The following is a 21,389-nucleotide window of genomic DNA, read 5'->3' on the forward strand; positions in this document are numbered from 1 at the left end:
TGCCTCATTTATCCTAGCAGTTAGAGCCTCCATTTTTTATTGTACCTCATAAATAGCCTTTTTGATTTCAACTTGGTTAGACTTTAGTTCTTTTATTTCTCCAGAAAGGGTTTCTCTAATAACTTCCATGCTTTTTTCAAGCCCAGCTAGTATCTTTAAAATCATCATTCTGAACTCCAGTTCTGACATTGTACTAACGTCTTTATTGAGTAGGTCCCTGGCAGTCGGTACTGCCTCTTGTTCTTTTTGTTGAGGTTATTTTTTCCATCTTGTGATTTGTCCAGAGGAGAATAGATGAATGAAAGAACAAAGTGAGAACAGTGTAACAACGTCCCCAGAAAATATATTCTGAAGAAATCAGAAAAGACCAGAAGCTGGGGGAAAAGAAAGGGAAAGAAAGAAAAAAGAAAAAGAAAACAGTAAAAAGAAACAAAAACAGAACAAAACAACAAAAAACAGAATATGATCAAATATGATCAGGGTGGTGCATAGATCAGTGCCACACACTAGATTTGGGGTGTATTTTGGTCTGTTAGAAGAAAGTGCCTCCCAAAATTTTAAAGAAAGAAAAACTTATATATGTACAAAAATAAGGGTTAACACGATGAAGGTTGGAATATGACTAAAGATGAAAATTATTTTTTTAAAGATTTTATTTATTTATTTGAGAGAGAGAGAATGAGAGATAGAGATTTGAGAGAGAGAGAGAATGAGAGATAGCATGAGAGGGAAGAGGTTCAGAGGGAGAAGCAGACTCCCTGCTCAGCAGGGAGCCTGATGTGGGACTCGATCCCGGGACTCCAGGACCATGACCTGAGCCGAAGGCAGTCGCTTAACCAACTGAGCCACCCAGGCACCCCTAAAGATGAAAATTATAAAAGATATTATAAAAGGAATTGATAAGAAGTTGTTTGAAAAAAGAAGGAAGAGGATTTAAAAAAAAAAGAGAAAAAAGGGAGAGAATGTGATCTGGGAGGAGACTAGAACAAAGCCATACACTAGAGATTTAGGGTATATTTTGATCTGTTAGAAGAAACTTATCTCAAAGTTTTAAAGAGAGAACAACTTATACATATATGCCAAAAATAAGGGTAACTACTATGAAGAGATAGAATATGACTCTAAAAATGAAAAATAAAAATGTTTTTTTAAAAAAAGGGATTGATAAGATGTTGTTTGAAAAAAGGAAAAAGTAAAATTCAAAAAAAAGTTAAAAAAATTAACTTTGAAAGACTAAAGACCATGGTAAAAAAGCCTTGAATTCTATGTGCAGTATTCCCCTAGTGCTGGAGTCTTGCCGTTCTCATCGATCGGTAAACTTGGTCTTGGCTGGCTGTTCTTGCTGATCTTCTGCGGGAGGGGCCTGTTGCCGTGGTTCCCAAATGTTTTTGCCAGAGGTGGAATTGTCCCCCCCTTGTCGGGTCGGGGCTAAGTCATCTGCGCTGGTTTGGTCTCGGAAGCTTTTGTTCCCTGCCAGCTTTCCGTACAGCTTTGGAGGATAAGAGCGAACATGGTGGCTTCCAAATCTTTGCCCCAGAGGAGCCGTGCACTCGGCTCCCCACTCCTCAGTGAGCCCCTAGAGAAAAGCAGTCAATCACTCCTGTCTCCCCATCTCCGGCTGCACTCCATGCTCACCCAACCTGTGACCGAGTGTTTCTATCTCTGGCACCCAACTCAGTGTGGAGTCTCCAAACCCAGCAGATCCCTGTGGTGTGCTCCTGTGCCGCTCCTCCCAGGGGAGATAGGGGAGTCTCCCCAGCTCTGCTGCTTGTTGGGTCCCTGTTGGAGGAGCAGTGGCCTGACTGTGCCACGGATTATGGTTTATGGCAACCCCAAGCTGAGAGCCCACTCCTCGGCTCTGTCTCTGCAGCCGGCTTCCCCGCTCCAGTACCTGGGAGCTCTGTCACACTCAGGCGCCCCTGGTCTTTCTGTGACCCCGAGGGTCCTGAGACCACACTGTCCCATTGAGGGTTCCACCCCCGCTTAGCCACTAGAGCGACGGCCCTCAGGGGCAGACTTCTTAAAAGTTCTGATTTTGTGCTCCGCGGCTCTATCACTTTCCAGAAGCGGCCGACGGAGGCCCCCTCCCCCGCCGTCTATCCTCCCGACTATCGCCTTGGATTCACTTCTCTGCACGTCCTACCTTCCAGATAGTGGTCGCTTTTGTGTTCAGAGAGTTGTTGCTATTCTTCTCTTCGATCTCCTGTTGAGTTCGTAGGTGTTCAGAATGGTTTGATCCCTATTCAGCTGAATTCCTGAGACCAGAGGAAATCCAGGTCTCCTACTCCTCCACCATCTTGCTCCGCCCCCACCTGAAATTCACTTTTCTAGTTCTTAAAATGATATGTTATGTTGCTGTTTTAGATTTTTTTTTCTTTTAATGTGCGTATTCACAGCTATATATTCCCTCTTAGCCCTACTTTCACTGCATTCCAGTATTTTTGGTATATTTTGTTTTCATTTTAATTTTTCTGGAGATATTTTCTAATTTTCATTCTAATTTCTTTTTTGTCATTGTTTGTTTGAGATTGTGGTATTTAGGAGTCTATGGGTGGCTCAGTTGGTGAAGCGCCTGCCTTTGGCTCAGTGCCTGATCTAGCCCCACATCCAGCTCCCTGCTCAGCAGTGGGTCTGCTTCTCCTTCTCCCTCCCCCCACTCATGGTCTCTTTGTCTCTTTCTCAAATAAATAAATAAAATCGAAGAAAAAATTATCGTGGTATTTAATTTCCACAAACTTGTGAATTTTTTATTTTTCCATTAGCTCCTGACTTCTAGCTTCAACCCATTACGATTAGAAAAGATACTTTGTATGATTTCAGTCTTTTCAGCTTTATTAAGATTCATTTTGTGGCCTCTTACATGGTCTATCCTGGGAAATGTTTCATGTACACTTGTGAAAAATATGCATTTTGTTGGTTGGAGAGTTCTGTGTATGTCTGTTACAGTTTGTCAATGGAGTGTTGTTGAAATTCTCTGTGTTACCTTTCCTTGTGCTTTAATATTTTCTTCTCAGTTTTCTGTGTTTACTCTCATTTTTACTTCCTTGTCATATAGATGTTAATACTGCAGATTTGGGCTCCAGAGGTCTCTCTGCTTTCAGTCCTGGCTTCCTGTTTGCCAGTCACATTGTTTTAGGCACGTTGCCTCTCTGAAGTCCTCATTTGTAAAATAGGGCTAACATTACCGTGACATTGGGGATTAGGGCTTCAGTATATGAATTTTGTGGGGACACAGTTCAGTCCATAACAGATACTTGTAGCAATTGCCTATTGGTGATAGACCGTTTGTATATTTCATTTATTTGTGTGTGCCATTTATTTTGTTTTTGTTTTTTGTTTTGGCTTGTTTTTACTTTTCCTGAATATGTCACTATTTTTCCCTCATTCCTGAAACGTTGTTTCACTAGGTATACCATCCTAAGTTGACAGTTATTTTATCCTGTCACTTGGATGATATTTTTTCCGCTATTTCCTGATATCCTTTGTCTCTCTAGTTATGTCTGTTGTTTCTGTCATTATTGTTTCTCCTATTTCTGGCTCTTAAAAAATGTGAATTTCCCTTTCATCATAATATTTAGACTATGTTAGATTTCCTGAATCTTAAGAGTCACTTCCTTCCGAATTCCTCAAAAATTCATAGTCATTCTGATATCATTTTGATCCTTTCTTTTTATTCCTATTTTTTATCTTGATATTCTTCTGGAAATCTGAGTAAACTCACATTAGGCTATCTCTCTTTCTCTTCCATTTATCTCAGTTTTATTTTCACTTTTTTTCTGTCAATTTTGTGTTTTGGTATTTATTCAGACTGTTGTTTTCTCTAAACCCTTTGGTTCAATTGTTCCATTTTCTTCTGGCATTTACTTTTGGTGATAAAACAGCTACTTTTCTTGATGATGCACATTCTAAGTATCATTCACTGGTAAGTAACCTGTCTTCTCTCCATGGGATGTTAAATATTTTTTGTTTTTGTTTTATCTTGTGGGTTTTTTTTTTTTGTATCATTGATGTTCTGTAATTTTATTAGTATGTGTTTATTTTAGACTTGTTTAGATTTATCCTCTTTAATACTAGCATGTTCTTTCAATCTAAGCCCCATGATTCTTGTACCTTCTAGAAACTCTCTGTCAAAAACCCATTTTGAATATTGATTTTCTGTTATTACCTTCATTATCTACTTCTGGAATTCTTAGTAGGCAGATGTAAAGTCTCTTGGTCTTTCAGTTTTGTATCTTCCTTTCCATAATTTTTATCTTATTAGTTTTTGGATGGGATTTTGCAGAATGCTATTTATATACTCTAGATTTTACATTATCCTTTGGCTATTTTGGTTTGGGTCATGCTTTTCTTTTTCAGATTTCTCTTTGGCTGGCTTTCTTCTTTTGTTCTGGTCATTTCTCACATCACCATCTCAGGGAGAACTTTTCTTAAAGCCTTTTCTGGAGACCACAACTTTCATCTCTCATCACTTTTTTTTTTTTTTGCTTTATGTTTCTTCATAGCTCTTCCTACTACATGAAATGTTTTTTCTTTTTCTTTTTTTTTTAAGATTTTATTTATTTATTTATTTGAGAGAGAGAATGAGAGAGAGAGAGAGCATGAGAAGGGGGAGGGTCAGAGGGAGAAGCAGACTCCCTGCCAAGCAGGGAGCCCGATGTGGGACTGGATCCCAGGACTCCAGGATCATGACCTGAGCCGAAGGCAGTCGCTTAACCAACTGAGCCACCCAGGCGCCCGAAATGTTTTTTCTTAATTTTCTTCCTTCCTTCCTTCCTTTTTTCCCTTCCTCTCACCTTCCTTTCTTTTTTCTTTCCTTTTTTTCTTTCCTCCCTTCTGTCTTGACTTTCTCCCTCACTATAAGTCAGTAGTAATAAACTTCTCTGTTTTATTCGTGATTACATTTCTAGCACCCGGAACAAGTGCCTGATAGTAGATATTCAATATTTAATAAATATTTGAAGAATGGATGGTTCTCTTTTATTTTCCCTTTCATTGGATCAAATCTGTCATTTTTGTTTTTAAATTTTATTTAAAAAATAATATTGATTTTTCTAACTTTTGGGGATTTACTCTTTTTAGATGTTTCTTTTATTTTTCACCGTTCTCTCTCTCTCTCTTTCTTTCTTCTTTTCTTTCTTTCCTTTTCAATTGAATTAATTTCCTGACTGAATCGGTTGGCTGTCTTACTTTGCCCAACCTTATCCAGTTAGGATACTTGGAATCCAGTTTGTATGCTCCCTATAAGAATCTGACCTTTTCTCCCTTGCTTCCTTTGTGTCCTCCTTTATCTCTGTGTAGTGGTTTAATGATTCCAGACATATACCAGAATCAGGGTTTAGAGGGGCACTTTGGCCTTCCACCATCAGTGACACCATAGTTCATTTGCTAATCCTGAGTACACTTGGCGAGGGCCAATTATCAGGTTTCGTCAGCTATTTTTGACCATCCTAGTTGTGCAGGTTGATATGAAGCAGCCCTGGCAGTAGTAACTACTTTTTCCTACCACTTTTTCATGGATGGGAGCGCTCATCTAGTTCCTCTTTAAGCTCTGAGTCGAAATCTCTTCTGCTTCATGTATGAACTCCTAGTTACCTCTACCTACTTTGAGCTTCAACTCATTTACTGATGTTCATTTTAAAAGTAGTTCAGTCTTTAACAAAAAGACTACCTATCAGTGTTATGTGCTCAGAGAAGTAGGGGAAGCAGGGAATTGAAAACAAAAATTTATGCAAAGTTTAAAAATGTTACACATAAATAGGAGTGCATAACATAAGTATACAGATTAGCAAGTTGTTATAATATGAACACCAGATTTTTAAAGATCAATCAGAAGATAAAATACTGCCAGTGCCCCAAGTCATTCTTGTGCCCCTTCTGTTTTCAGATAGAGTTATAATTTGCTTGCACTGCTGTCAACTACATCAGGGAAAACTATGGCCTTTGGGCCAAATCTACCTTATTACTTGTTTTTGTAAATAAAGCTTTATTGGAACATAACGATGCTTTTTCATTTAGATATTGTTTATGGCTGAAAATGTCAGAGTTGACTACTTTTGACAGATCATGTAGCTCAGAAGGCTGAAAATATTTGGTATCTAATCCTTTATAGGAGAAGTCTGTCAATCCCTTCATTACATGGTTACACTACAATATTTTATCCATTCTAATATTGATAGAGATACACATTGTTACTAACTTCTGACAGTTCAAGTAATGCTGTCATGAACATTCATCTATACTTCTGGATCACACATGCATGTCTCTGTAGGGGCATATTTAGGAGAATGAGTATATATACCTTCAGTGTTATGAGACAATGCACTTTTCCAAAGTGATTTATCAATTGGAATTTCTACTATCAATGTGTTGGAGTTCCTTTCGTTTTACATCTTTATAACACTTGTTTCATCAGACCTTTCACTGTTAGTCTTTTTGATAGGTGTATAGTTTTAATTTGCATTTTTCTGAGAGCTAATGAGATTGATCATCTTTTCTTATGTTTATTGGTCATTTGTTGGGGTTAATGTAGAGTATGAAACCATCCACAATACCTGGCTTAATAAAATGTAACACGGAGGCCACTGGGGGCAGGAAAGGTTTCAGAGAAGGGTATAGGGCTTTGGAATACTGAGGCCTGCACGACCACTCTGGCCTAGGAATGCCGCAGGGAGTTACCTTCCCTGAAGCTTTCTTAGCCCAAACAGCTGCCCCGTGATCTAAGAGATATAAGCATTGTCCCCTAAAGCTATGTTTAGCAGAACTCATAGAACAAGCTGATCAACCCATTGTATCTTTCCTGTAATCAGACTTCTATTTTCTGTAAGACCTCTTGCCACACATCACTTGCTTGAGAAACAGAGTAATAAAGATTTATGATGATCCTGAAGTATGAATAAAGGTGAGAGTAAAGAAGAGCAAAGGGTCTTCATCTCTGAGCGTTGACCCCCTTCTCTTTTCCTCTCTTTCACAGCAAATTTGGAGTCATCTTTCATCCTTCGGTACAGGGATTGTTGTCCATTCCCAGCAGCCATTTGCACACTCTCTTTTCTGAAGTCCATATTCGGATTTCTTGCCCACTTTTCATCTGGATTTTTCTTTTATTTCTAGGTTTTGAATGTGTAAGTTATTTGTTAGTTATATATATGACAAATATTGTATTCCACCTTTTCCACTGGATTTTCATCTTTTAATAGTTTATTTTGATGACAAAAATATTATAATTTTAATATTGCCCAATTGATCAAGATTTAAGATTATTGCATTCCATTTATTTCATGTTCAAAAAATATTTCTCAATCTCAAAGTTATGCAAATAATCTTCTATGGTATGCTTTAGTTCTAGAAGCTGTGGGGGAAAACTTTCCCCCACTGTTCCATAATGCCACATTCCTAAAAAAATCACATGTACATAAATTCCTGGGCTCATCCTAGTGTACTATATTCTGTTCCCATACTACACGGTTTTAAGTCTTCATATCTAGGGGAGAAAATCCTCCTGACTTGTTCTTCTTTATGGGTACCTTGTATGTTCTTGATCTTTACTTTTACATTTAATTTTAGAATTAGCTTTTCAGGGGAGTGGAGCAAGATGGTGGAGGAGTAGGAGAACTAGATTTCGTCTGGTCTCAGGAATTCAGCTGAAGAAGGATCAAACCATTCTGAACACCTACGAACTCAACAGGAGAAGGAAGAGAGTAGCAACAACTCTCTGAACAGAGAAGCGACCACTTACTGGAAGGTAGGACATGCGGAGAAGTGAATCCGAGGTGATATTTGGGAGGATAGGCGGCGGGGGAGGGGGCCTCCATAGGCCGCTTCTGGCAAGTGATAGAGCCACAGAGCATAAAATCGGACCTTTTAAAAGTTGGCTCCGCTGAGGGACGTCGCTGCAGTGGCTAAGCGAGGGGTGAAATCCTCCTGGGACAGTGTGGTCTCAGGACCCTTGGGGTCACAGAAAGACCGGGGGTGCCTGAGTGCGGCAGAGCTCCCAGGTATCAGAGCGGGGAAGCCGGCTGCAGAGACAGAGCCGAGGCGCGGGCTCTCAGCTCGTGGTTGCCATAAACTGTGATCCTCAGCCCATTCGGGCCACTGCTCCTCCAGCAGGGACCCAACAAGAGGCAGAGCTGAGGAGACTCCCCTTTCTCCCCAGGGAGGAGCAGCGCGGGAATGCACCGCAGGGATCTGCTGGGGTTGGAGACTCCACACGGGGTCGGGTGCCAGAGATACAAATGCTCAGTCACAGGCCGGATGAGCACGGAGTGCAGCGGAGACCAGGGAGATGGGAGTGACTACTTTTCTCTGGAGGCGCACTGAGGAGCGGGGCCCCGAGTTCTCAGATCCTCTGGGTGGAGATTGGGAGGCCACCATTTTCACCTGGTCCTCCAAAGCTGTATGGAGAGCTTGCAGGGAACAAAAGCTCCTGAGAGCAAACCCGAGCAGCTTGCTTAGCCCAGACCGACAAGGGCGCGGCAATTCAGCCTCCGGCAAAGACATTTGGAAACCACGGCAAAAGGCCCCTCCCCCAGAAGATCAGCACGAGCAGCCAGCAAGCCAAGACCAAGTTTACCAACCAAGGAGAATGGGAGAACTCCAGCGCTAGGGGAATACTGCACATAGAATTCATGGCTTTTTTTTACTATGATTCATTAGTTCATCAAAGTTAATTTTTTTAACTGTTTTTTTTTTTTAATTTTTCTTTTTCCCTTTTTCAACCAACATCTTATTAATCCCTTTTTTAAAAAAAACATTTTTTATTTTTCATTTTAAGAGTCATATTTTATCCCTTCATAGTAGTTACCCTTATTTTTGGCATATATATATAAGTTGTTCTCTCTTTAAAATTTTGAGATACAGTTTCTTCTAACAGATCAAAATATACCCTGAATCACTAGTATATGGCTCTGTTCTAGTCTCCTGCCTGATCACATTCTCTCCCTTTTTTCTTTTCTTTTTTTAAATCTTCTTCTTTCTTTTTTCAAACAACTTATCTTATAAATTCCTTTTATAAAATCTTTTATAATGTTCATCTTTACAGTCGTCTTCCATCCCTTCATTGTATCAACCCTTATTTTGTATATATGTCTTTCTTCCTTTAAAATTTTAGGAGGCACTTTTTTCTAACAGACCAAAATACGCACAAAATCTAATGTGTGGCACTGATCTATGCACTAGCCTGATCATATTTGATCACATTCTCCTTTTTTTTGTATTGTTCTGTTTTTGTTTTTATCTTTTTTCCTTTTTTTTTTCTCTTTCTTTTTTCTTTCTTTCCCTTTCTTTTCCCCTGGTTTCAGGTCTTTTCTGATCTGTATAGAGTATATTTGCTGGGGACGTTGTTAACGTGTTAGCATTTTGTTCTCTCATTCATCTATTCTCCTCTGGACAAAATGACAAGACGAAAAAAATCACCTCAGCAAAAAGAACAAGAGGTAGTACCGTCAGCCAGGGACATACTCAATATGGACATTAGGACAATGTCGGACCTAGAGGTCAGAATCATGACTTTAAAGATACTAGCTGGGCTTGAAAAAAGCGTGGAAGTTATTAGAGAAACCCTTTCTGGAGAAATAAAAGAACTAAAATCTAAACAAGTTGAAATCAAAAAGGCTATTGATGAGGCGGAATAAAAAATGGGGGCACTAACTGCTAGGATATATAAGGAAAAAGAGAAAATCAGCGATATAGAAGACCAAATGATGGAAAATAAAGAGACTGAGAAATAGAGAGATAAACAACTACAGGATCACAAGGGCAGAATTCGAGAGATAAGCGATACGATAAGACGAAACAACATTAGAATAATTGGGATCCCAGAAGAAGAAGAAGAGAGAGAGGGGCAGAAGGCATATTGGAGCAAATTATAGCAGAGAACTTCCCTAATGTGAGGAAAGAAACAGGCATGAACATCCAGGAGGCACAGAGAACCCCTCTCAAAATCAATAAAAATAGGTCAGCACCCCGACATCTAATAGTAAAACTTACGAGTCTCAGAGACAAAGAGAAAATCCTGAAAGCAGTTCGGGAGAAGAGATATGTAAACTAAAATGGTAGAAATATTAGATTGGCAAAGGACCTATCCACAGAGACCTGACAGGCCAGAAAGGACTGGCAAGATATCTTCAGAGCACTAAACGAGAAAAATATGCAGCCAAGAATACTATATCCAGCTAGGCTGTCATTGAAAATAGAAGGAGAGATAAAAAGCTTCCAGGACAAACAAAAACTAAAGGAATTTGTGAACACGAAACCAGCCCTACAAGCAATATTGAAAGGGGTCCTCTAAGCAAAGAGAGAGCCTAAAAGCAGTATAGATCAGGAAGGAACACAGAGAATATACAGTAACAGTCACCTTACAGGCCATACAATGGCACTAAATTCATACCTTTCAATAGTTACTCTGAATGTAAATGGGCTAAGTACCCCAATCAAAAAACACAGGCTTTCAGATTGGATTAAAAAAGAAGACCCATCCATATGCTGTCTGCAAGAGACTCATTTTAAACCCAAAGACACCCCCAGATTGAAAGTGAGGGGGTGGAAAACAATTTACCATGCTAATGGACACCAAAAGAAAGCTGGGGTGGCAATCCTTATATCACACAAATTAGATTTTAAACCAAAGACTGTAATAAGAGATGAGGAAGGATACTATATCCTACTTACAGGGTCTATCCAACAAGAAGATCTAACAATTGTAAATACCTATGCCCCTAAAATGGGAGCAGCCAATTATATAAGGCAATTAATAACAAAAGCGAAGAAACACATTGACAACAATACAATAATAGTGGGGGACTTTAACACCCCCCTGACTGAAATGGACAGATCATCTAAGCAAAAGATCCACAAGGAAATAAAGACTTTTTTTTTTAAAGATTTTATTTATTTATTTGACAGAGAGAGACACAGCGAGAGAGGGAACACAAGCAGGGGGAGTGGGAGAGGGAGAAGCAGACTCCCTGCCAAGCAGGGAGCCCGATGCGGGGCTCGATCTCAGAACCCTGGGATCATGACCTGAGCCGAAGGCAGACGCTTAACGACTGAGCCACCCAGGCGCCCCGGAAATAAAGACTTTAAATGAAACACTGGACCAAATGGACTTCACAGACATATTCAGAACATTCCATGCCAGGGCAACGGAATACACATTCTTCTCTAGTGCCCATGGAATTCTCCAGAATTCTCCAGAATTGATCACATCCTAGGTCACAAATCAGGTCTCAGCTGGTACCAAAAGATTGGGATTATTCCCTGTATATTTTCAGACCACAATGCTTTGAAACTAGAACTCAATCACAAGAGGAAAGTCAGAAAGAACTCAAATACATGGAGGCTAAAGAGCATCCTACTAAAGAATGAATGGGTCAACCAGGAAATTAAAGAAGAATTAAAAAAATTCATGGAAACCAATGAAAATGAAAACACAACTGTTCAAAATCTTTGGGATACAGCAAAGGCAGTCCTGACAGGAAAGTATATAGCAATACAAGCCTTTCTCAAGAAACAAGAAAGGTCTCAAATACACAACCTAACCCTACACGTGAAAGAGCTGAGAAAGAACAGCAAATAAATCCTAAACCCAGCAGAAGAAGAGAAATAATAAAGATCAGACCAGAAATCAATGAAATAGAATCCAAAAGAACAGTAGAACAGATCAATGGACTAAGGAACAGGTTCTTTGAAAGAATTAACAAGATTGATAAACCCCTGGCTGATTTATCATAAAGAAAAGAGAAAGGACCCAAATCAACAAAATCATGAGTGAAAGAGGAGAGATCACAACCAACACCAAAGAAAGACAAACAATTATAAGAACATATTATGAGCAAGTTATATGCCAGGAAATTAGATAATCTGGAAGAAATGGATGCATTCCTAGAGATGTATCAACTCCCAAAACTGAAACAGGAAGAAATAGAAAATCTGAACAGACCTCTAACCACTAAGGAAATTGAAGCAGTCATCAAAAATCTCCCAATAAACAAAAGCCCAGGGCCAGATGGCTTCCCAGGGGAATTCTACCAAACATTTAGAGAAGAATTAATACCCATTCTTCTGAAACTGTTCCAAAAAATAGAAATGGGAGGAAAACTTCCAAACTCATTTTATGAGGCCACCATTACTTTGATCCCAAATCAAGCAAAGATCCCATCAAAAAGGAGAATTACAGACCAATAACCTTGATGAACATGGATGCAAAAATTCTCACCAAAATACTAGCCAATAGGATCCAACAGTACATTAAAAGGATTATTCACCACGACCAAGTGGGATTTATCCCTGGGCTGCAAGGATGGTTCAACATCCGCAAATCAATCAACGTGATACAACACATTAATAAAAGAAAGAACAAGAATCATATGATCCTCTCAATAGATGCAGAAAAAGCATTTGACTAAGTACAGCATCCTTTCTTGATCAAAACTCTTCAGGGTATAGGGATAGAGGGTACATACCTCAATATCATAAAAGTCATCTATGAAAAACCTACAGCAAATATCATTCTAAATGGGGAAAACTGAAAGCTTTTCCCCTAAGGTCAGGAACGCGGCAGGGATGTCCACTATCACCACTGCTATTCAAAATAGTGTTAGAAGTCCAAGCCACAGCAATCAGACAACAAAAAGAAATCCAAGGCATCCAAATCGGCAAAGAGGAAGTCAAACTCTCACTCTTTGCAGATGATATGATACTGTATGTGGAAAACCCAAAAGACTCCACCCCAAGACTGCTAGAACTCATACAGGAATTCAGTAAAGTAGCAGGATATAAAATCAATGCACAGAAATCAGTGGCATTCCTATACCCCAACAACAAGACAGAAGAGAGACAAATCAAGGAGTTGATCCCATTTACAATTGCACCCAAAACCGTAAGATACCTAGGAATAAATTTAACTAAAGAGGCAAAAGATCTCTACTCAGAAACCTATAAAATACTCATGAAAGAAATTGAGGAAGACACAAAGAAATGGAAAAACGTTCCATGCTCATGGATTGGGAGAACCAACATTGTGAAGATGTCAATGCTACCTAGGGCAATCTACACATTCATTGCAATCCCCATCAAAATACCATCCACTTTTTCCAAAGAAATGGAACAAATAATCCTAAAATTTGTATGGAACCAGAAGAGACCCCGAATAGCCAGAGGAATATTGAAAAAGAAAAGCAAAGCTGGCGGCATCACAATTCCGGACTTCCAGCTCTATTACAAAGCTGTCATCCTCAAGACAGTATGTTACTGGCACAAAAACAGACACATAGATCAATGGAACAGAATCGAGAGCCCAGAAATGGACCCTCAACTCTATGGTCAACTTACCTTTGACAAAGCAGGAAAGAATATCCAATGGCGAAAAGACAGTCTCTTCGGGCGCCTGGGTGGCTCAGATGGTTGGGCGTCTGCCTTCGACTCAGGTCATGATCCCAGGGTCCTGGGATCGAGTCCCGCATCAGGCTCCCTGCTCCTTGGGAGCCTGCTTCTCCCTCTGCTTCTCTCTCTCTCTCTCTCCTCCTCTGTCTCTCATGAATAAATAAATAAAATCTTTAAAAAAAAAAAAAGAAAAGACAGTCTCTTCAACAAATGGTGTTGGGAAAATTGGACAGCCACATGCAGAAGAATGAAACTGGACCATTTCCTTACACCACACACAAAAATAGACTCCAAATGGTTGAAAGACCTAAACGTGAGACAGGAGTCCATCAAAATCCTAAAGGAGAACACAGGCAGCAACCTCTTCAACCTCAGCCGCAGCAACTTCTTCCTAGAAACATCGCCAAAGGCAATGGAAGCAAGGGTAAAAATGAACTATTGGGACTTCATCAAGATAAAAAGCTTTTGCACAGGAAAAGAAACAGTCCACAAAACCAAAAGACAACCAACAGAATGGGAGAAAATATTTGCAAATGACATATCAGATAATGGGCTAGTATCCAAAATCTATAAAGAACTTCTTAAACTCAACACCCAAAGAACAAATAATCCAATCAAGAAATGGGCAGAAGACACGAACAGACATTTTTCCAAAGAAGACATCCAAATGGCCAACAGACACATGAAAAAGTGCTCAACATCACTCGGCATCAGGGAAATCCAAATCAAAACATCAATGAGATAGCACCTCACACCCGTCAGAATGGCTAAAATTAACAAGTCAGGAAATGACAGATGCTGGCGGTGGTGTGGAGAAAGGGGAACCCTCCTACACCGTTGGTGGGAATGCAAGCTGGTGCAACCCGTCTGGAAAACAGTATGGAGGTTCCTCAAACAGTTGAAAATAGAGCTACCATACGATCCAGCAATTGCACTACTGGGTATTTACCTCAAAGATACAAATGTAGGGACCCGAAGAGGTACATGTACCCCAATGTTTATAGCAGCAATGTCCACAATAGCCAAACTGTGGAAAGAGTCAAGATGTCCATCGACAGATGAATGGATAAAGAAGATGTGGTATATATACACAATGGAATGTATGCAGCCATAAAAAGGAACGAGATCTTGTCCTTTGCAACGACGTGGATGGAACTGGAGGGTGTTATGCTGAGTGAAATAAGTCAATCAGAGAAAGACATGTATCATATGACCTCACTGATGTGAGGAATTCTTAATCTCAGGAAACAAACTGAGGGTTGCTGGAGTGGTGGGGGTGGGAGGGATGGGGTGGCTGGTGATTGACATTGGGTAGGGTATGTGCTATGGTGAGCAGTGTGACTTGTTGCAAGACTGTTGAATCACAGATCTGTACTTCTGAAACAAATAATGCAAGATATGTTAAGAAAAAATAAAAAGAAGAAGAAGATAGCAGGAGGGGAAGAATGAAGGGGAGTAAGTTGGAGGGGGAGAGGAACCATGAGAGACGATGGACTCTGAAAAACAAACTGAGGGTTTTAGAGGGGAGGAGGGTGGGGGATGGGTTAGCCTGGTGATGGGTATTAAAGAGGGCACATTCTGCATGGAGCACTGGGTGTTATGCACAAACAGTGAATCATGGAACACTACATCTCAAACTAATGATGTAATGTATCGTGATTAACATAACAATAAAAAATAAAAAAAAAGAATTAGCTTTTCAGTTTATACACACACTCACACAACCTTCTTTGATTCTAATGTAGATTATATTTATGGACCATCTTGGGGAAAATGATCAAATTTAGGGAATATTTTCATCAACCTTTGTGCTTTAGCTTCCAGGAAACCCTTAGAACATTGTTTGATTTAACTTTAATCCACATATTTGTTAGAATTTTCTCCCTGTCCTTGACCCTTTATTCCAGTTTTGCACATTTCCTTAAAGTTGCTTTAAATTATGTTTAAAATGAAGCAAGGCATATATGCAGTTAAAAATGGAACAAAGGGGTGTGGGGCAATGCACTACCATCCATGTTTATCTGATTAGGAAAATGGTACTCAAGTCCATGTCATTTTAGAAAATATAGATGTAATTTTTGTATTCGAGGCATAGAGATTCTAAATTATAGAAGCCTGCAATTCCACTCAGCTTTCAAAGTTTTTATAAGCTTAGCAGGTATTTTTAATAACTAAGTCTAGGTTGAGCCTTGCTGGTTTGCGATGTTGTATGGAGAACAGGGACTCTTTAAATGCCAATAGCAGCATCCTTTCTAGCCTGGAACAGTACACTGAGCCTTTTATTTGGAGTCATACTTAATTAATTTCCAAATAAATGAATCACGAGCCTATCTGCCTAAATCTTTACATACCATCATAAAATTCTGCCACCCTATGGAGATGGATTGATGTGAACATGGCAGTTTAAGCTTGTTTTGTTTTGTTTTTCTTTTGTTTGTGCATGAATGTAGTTCTCACAGATAAATTCAGTCCTTGGTGAACAATTTTCCAGGTTTGTGTCTGTTCTCACTGAACAAACACGGAAGAAATATGCCAGGATAAATTAATGAAGAGAAAATGCAACATATTTGATGCCTCCATAAATTTCCAAAAGTGGATTAAAACCCATCTTTTCCTCCTTTTGTATCTTCAGATGTATCCATACGAGAAAAACTCAAAGAGGAAGTTTCAAAGCACTTTTAAAATAAAATAATATTTGCTGTGTTTGTGTATCACATTGGGCATGTTATCTGTTACAATTTAATCACTTCAAGCAGTCTATGTATTAAGCAGTTATTTCTATTTTTTTAAATAAAGATATTGAAATCAGCAAACAAAGAAAAACTTAAAGTCATGGAACAAGTGAGAGCAGAGTCCAGATTTGCATCCTAGTTTAGGCCTTAGTGTGTGGCCCTCATAGCACGTTCTTTCCACCCCTTGTGCTCCAAAGGGACCTTGACGATGAAGGTGGGGGAGACCAGACCTATCCGTGGTTTTGGACAATTATTTAACTTTAGTGTGAAACAGATAATAATTATTTCTATTCCCTTCACTGGAGTGTTATGGCTTAATTAACACTTGTAAAGATGTTATCTATGAAATCACTGTAATCTCTAACAGGCATTTATGTCCAACAATCTCTTTGGGCTTTTTGCCTGTTATCTTCCAACCTGTTATAGCAATGGTATTCATTGGATTTATGAACACACCTTGGCTTCCTTTCCTCTGCTTGTTGAGAACACCTACGTGGGAAATTGTCTTCATGCTGAATGAGGTTTGGCTGTTTGTGGCAGGAAGGATGTGAATTAAATGAGCCAGAGACAAGTGGTGGCACAGAGAGGAGAAGCAGGCAGGCCTTGGTAAAGACATGAGGAAAGCTGTCCTGCTTATGACCGCACCATTAGGGCTGTAGCTGACATACTCAACCCCCACAAGGGGGTCATTCTTACACCCTTCATTGTCTACACAACAACAACCTGTTCAGTAATAATTACTTAGCTACCAGATAGCTAAGTAAGATAATTTTTGGACTCATTATTTCATTTTAAAATGACTAAAAACTTTTTTAAAAGGGGGGACCATTTAAAAAGAACATTCAGTAAAAATATTGCCTGCAGAATTAAACTTGCCACTTACCAAACAAAATTATTACACATTACAGTTTGCGTTCTGCTTGACTGTGTGACATTTTAAACAGAAATAGAAATTTAAAATGGTCACGAAGATGGCAGAATGAAAGTCACTTAAGTTCCATCTCTTCCTCTCCATAGCTCTGGACTATCTATCTGGTTTACTGGACTCTCCTGTTTAAATACAAGCCTATGCAGTACTACAGGCATGGACACATGAACTACACCCTGAGTGAAATGTGTGCAGAGTTCAAATTACTCCAAATTGTTTGGCACTTACTCTCAAAACAAAAACAAAAAACAAATAAACAAAAAAATCACCTGCAGCTGAGGACGTGTGTGGCAGCTGCTGACTGTACAAGGGGAAGTTCTTAAACTAACTTCCATGTAGAATATGATGTTCATTAAAAAATAAATGATAAAAATGTGCTCATTTGATACTTACATATGTAATATCAAAACAACAGAAATGGCAACACATTTTTAGAACTTAGGCTAAGAAAATATTTTTCCAAGGGGGGGGAATATTTTATCTCTGACATTGTTTATCATTGATGAAGCATGGTGATATTAAAAGAAGGCTGATTTTAAGTCAGTATTATTTTTAGTTATCTTCAGAAAATGCACACTTTATTGCCGGCGTTTGGGGCAGATTACTCCCCACCTCTCAGCCTACTTCTGCTAACAACATTTTTTTTTTCTGTAACTGTTCTGTTACCCTAATCCTGGAAATCTTGGAAAAAAGACATTTCCTTACATATAACTTTCAAAGAAACCAAGCAAAGATACTAAGTGTGCATGGCACATGACAATTTCAAGCAAAAGTGGAACCACGATTCTTTAGTAAATCGGGAAGTTACAGAGTATGCCAGCAAAAGAATCTGTGAATGAATACAGGGTTAAAAGCAACTTGTGGGGGCCCTGTGTTTTACAAGAAGTTGGGGTGTCCTCTCTGAAATAAGGTTATGCACGGATGTCCAGAAACAGCAGATAACTCAAATTCTTCCCTCTCTGCAAATGCTGTAGGGATAATCCAACTGGAAATTGGCTGAGCACTCAGACTTGAGGTTCAGAGAGTCCTGCATAAGGAAACACAGTACATGGATATCATAAGCATAAATAGTGGGGAAATCCAGGCAGACACAGAAAGCAGGACATTCTGAAGCATGCCAGCAGAGTGACAGCATGGATTAGTAAAATGATCATAAAATAAAGTATCAAACAGAGCTGGGATCCAAGCCAGGCTCTACCATCTATTAGCTGTGTCCCCTTGGCCAGTTTACTTAATCTTTCTGACCACCAGAGTCTTTGTCTGCAAAACAAAGTAATGATATCAAATGTTCCTGGATTGTCAAAAATATAAGAGAGTAATAGATGCAAACCACCTGCCATGATGATGAGTACATTCAAATAATGTTACCTATCTAGCTTAAAGCATGGGTACAAATGATCATGGCAGGCCAGAGTCAGAACTCAAAGGGTTAGTACAAAGTCATGATTGTAGACCTAGAAGAAGGTGGAAGCCAATAAAGAGGGGGCCCTGAATGATCTTTCTTTTGTGCTGAAAAACTGGAACTGGAGTCAGGAGATTAGATCCCAGGCCCATTTTTGCCAGAGGCCGGCAGTGTGACCTTGGGTCAGAGACCTCTCTTTTCTGGGTCTCAATTTTCTCTAGAGCAAGGTCATTGGGTCATTTTCACTGGGCCATCTTGAACAAGCCATTTTATCACCATTTTTTAAATCACAGATAATTTAAGTACTAATTTCCCCTTGTTTAAGCTGTGATACTTAAAACAGACTTCCTTAGTTTTTTGTTTGAGTGCCTGCATCACATCCCTAGCCATTATTATATCTGACCCCATGCTAACCACACCCCCACTCTACCCCAGAACCTCAGTACACTCTCATCCCTCCATCCATGTGGGCTTCAAAGATTGTGTTGGACTATCTTTTGGGTGCTGTAGTTAGTAATAAGAGAAAAAATATGGTGCCAATGATTTACTCTCTAGATATTAGGGCCTTTGAGGCTGGGTAGTTGGATTTCCTCTGGATGGTGGCTTTTGGGGATGGAGAAAGTTCAGGGATACTTGATTTCACCAGTAGATTGTGAGCCCAAGCTGGAGTTTTGTGAGTCCTCGCTGAGTGCCCCTCATCCATATTATTTGGTAACAAAAAATCTCAGCATCCCTAAGGGGTGAAGTTGTTAAGATTTCCCTTTTGAAGGGCAGAGTCTTATTCTTGAATCCATTTGTTTAATCATGCATTCAACAAATATTCATTTAGTGCCTATTACCTCCTTAGTGCTGTCATAGGTGTTAGCAATAAAGCAATAAGCCAACAGTGAAGAAAGAAAATAAAAAGAAATACCCATATACGGCATGTTACAGATTAAGTGTTCCTGAATGAACAAACCAGGATAAATAATCAACTGTCTCTGCTACAATAAAGCTGCACACTATCTTCAAATTGTGTGGCTTACAATTACAAACAGTTCTTTTCCTCACAGACCTGTAGTTGGCTGTAATGAGTGACTTCAAGTTGATTTCCAGGTCCATATTTGGCCCAACCCTGTCTCCTCCCCCTTGTACTAGCAGCCTTCCAGGGCACATTCTACTCATGGAGAATGATAGAAACATAAAAGCGTGAATGGAAACTCAGCGAGGACTCACAAAACTCTAGCTTGGGCCCACAATCTACTGGTGAAATCAAGCCACATGGGTAAGCCCACAATCAATGGGGATGTCAGGGGGGCGGGTACACTCAGTCCACAGTGGGTGGCATGGCCATGTCACATGACCAAGGCATAGACATATCATCCTATTAAGGGAAGGGGTAGACAACTAGAGGCCACAATGCAATCTACTGCACAGGATAAGGATGCTCACGGGAGTGTCGGGGAGGGAGCATTTTGACACAGGGGTCAGGGAAAGCCTCACCTAATAGATGACATTTGAGCAGTTACCTTAAGAAATTGAGCTGGGTAAATACTGGGGAGGAGAATGTTCTGGATGGAGGGCTCAGCTGGTGTACAATACTTAAGGCAGAGGTTTGCTTTTGAGAGGCCAGTGTTGCTGGAGCAATATCCAAGCTGGAGAGCTGGAGGAGATAAAGTCCAAGATATGTCAGAATAAGGAAGAGTGTGATGGGGAACCAGAGCAGGTAACAAGGAAACTGTAAAGGTCTCTCAGTCTTTGCTCTGAGTGAGATGGGAAACCATTGGAAGATTCCGAGAAGAGAGATGTGATTTGATTTAAGAGGTAAAAATATAACCCTGATGGCTGTATTCAGGAAGAATGCTGGGAGACAGAGTTGGAAGCAAGGAGGATAATTAAAAGTTTACTGCATTTGTCCCTACATGGAGTGATGATAGCTCAGTCCGTGGTGGTAAAAAGTGGTAAGATACTGGATACATTTTGAAGGCAGAGCTGAAAGGGTTTGCAGATGAATCAGATGTAGGATATGAGAAAGAATGGAGTCAGAGATGATTCCAAAGTTTTTGGCTTGGGACTGGAAAGATTCATTGTCAATAATTGAGTGGGGAATGTCAGGCATGTTTTGGGACTCTGATTTTCATTGTGAGTGATGGTGGCCTCTCTTCCCCTGATCCTCGATGCTGAGAAACTTTTGTCAAAATAGTGCTGTTAACAGAATAAAATCATCTTTTAGGTTTTTATATGTTCTACTTAAACCAAATCACTGTATCATATCAGCTGGAATTATATACACATTGACTTCTGTTGTACTTTGAATTTAAAAGTCATGGAAAAAGGATCCTAGACATAAATAATTCATGGCAACTATATTATAAAGTTAATTCTAACCAATAGTGTGCCATTAAAATATGAATGTGCAAATAGTTCAATTTTATTTTTTAATTAACTCTTCAGAAGTAATAGCTGACAATTGTCCTTGAACAGGTCAAATGCTATACTGAAATGCCTGACAGTTTTTAAGTCTTTAATGTAAATCCATGGGAACAACTTCCCGAAATGTATTATTTACTTTTATCTTTCTAGTCTGCTTTTAATAAGGACCAGGACTTAAAAATAATTTCCAAAGACTCTCTGGCTAAAGTTATCTATTGTTTCCCCAATGAAGAAGTAAACACAGTAGGCATTTACTCCTCGATATCCAACCCTATTCACCAATTCTTTCTTCCTTTTTTGTCACTATCTATACATTGAAGGGCCAACATAAATCGCACTTTCTACAATCAATGACCCTTCCTCCAGCCCACACTAATCTCATATACTTTGATGTGATATTTTATATGTAAATTATTTTTTCAAATAATATTGAAATATGCTTTGAAAAAATCTTTGATAAGCAAAACTTCTAAGTAAACAAGTATTTAAATTTTGGGTATCATTTCCCCTTTGTGTTCCTTATTTCTAGTGATTCTTGGAA

Source organism: Callorhinus ursinus, unplaced genomic scaffold (genome assembly GCF_003265705.2).
Source record: "Callorhinus ursinus isolate GAN/ISIS: 27379988/994484 unplaced genomic scaffold, GSC_fseal_2.0 scaffold2, whole genome shotgun sequence".
NCBI lineage: Eukaryota > Metazoa > Chordata > Mammalia > Carnivora > Otariidae > Callorhinus > Callorhinus ursinus.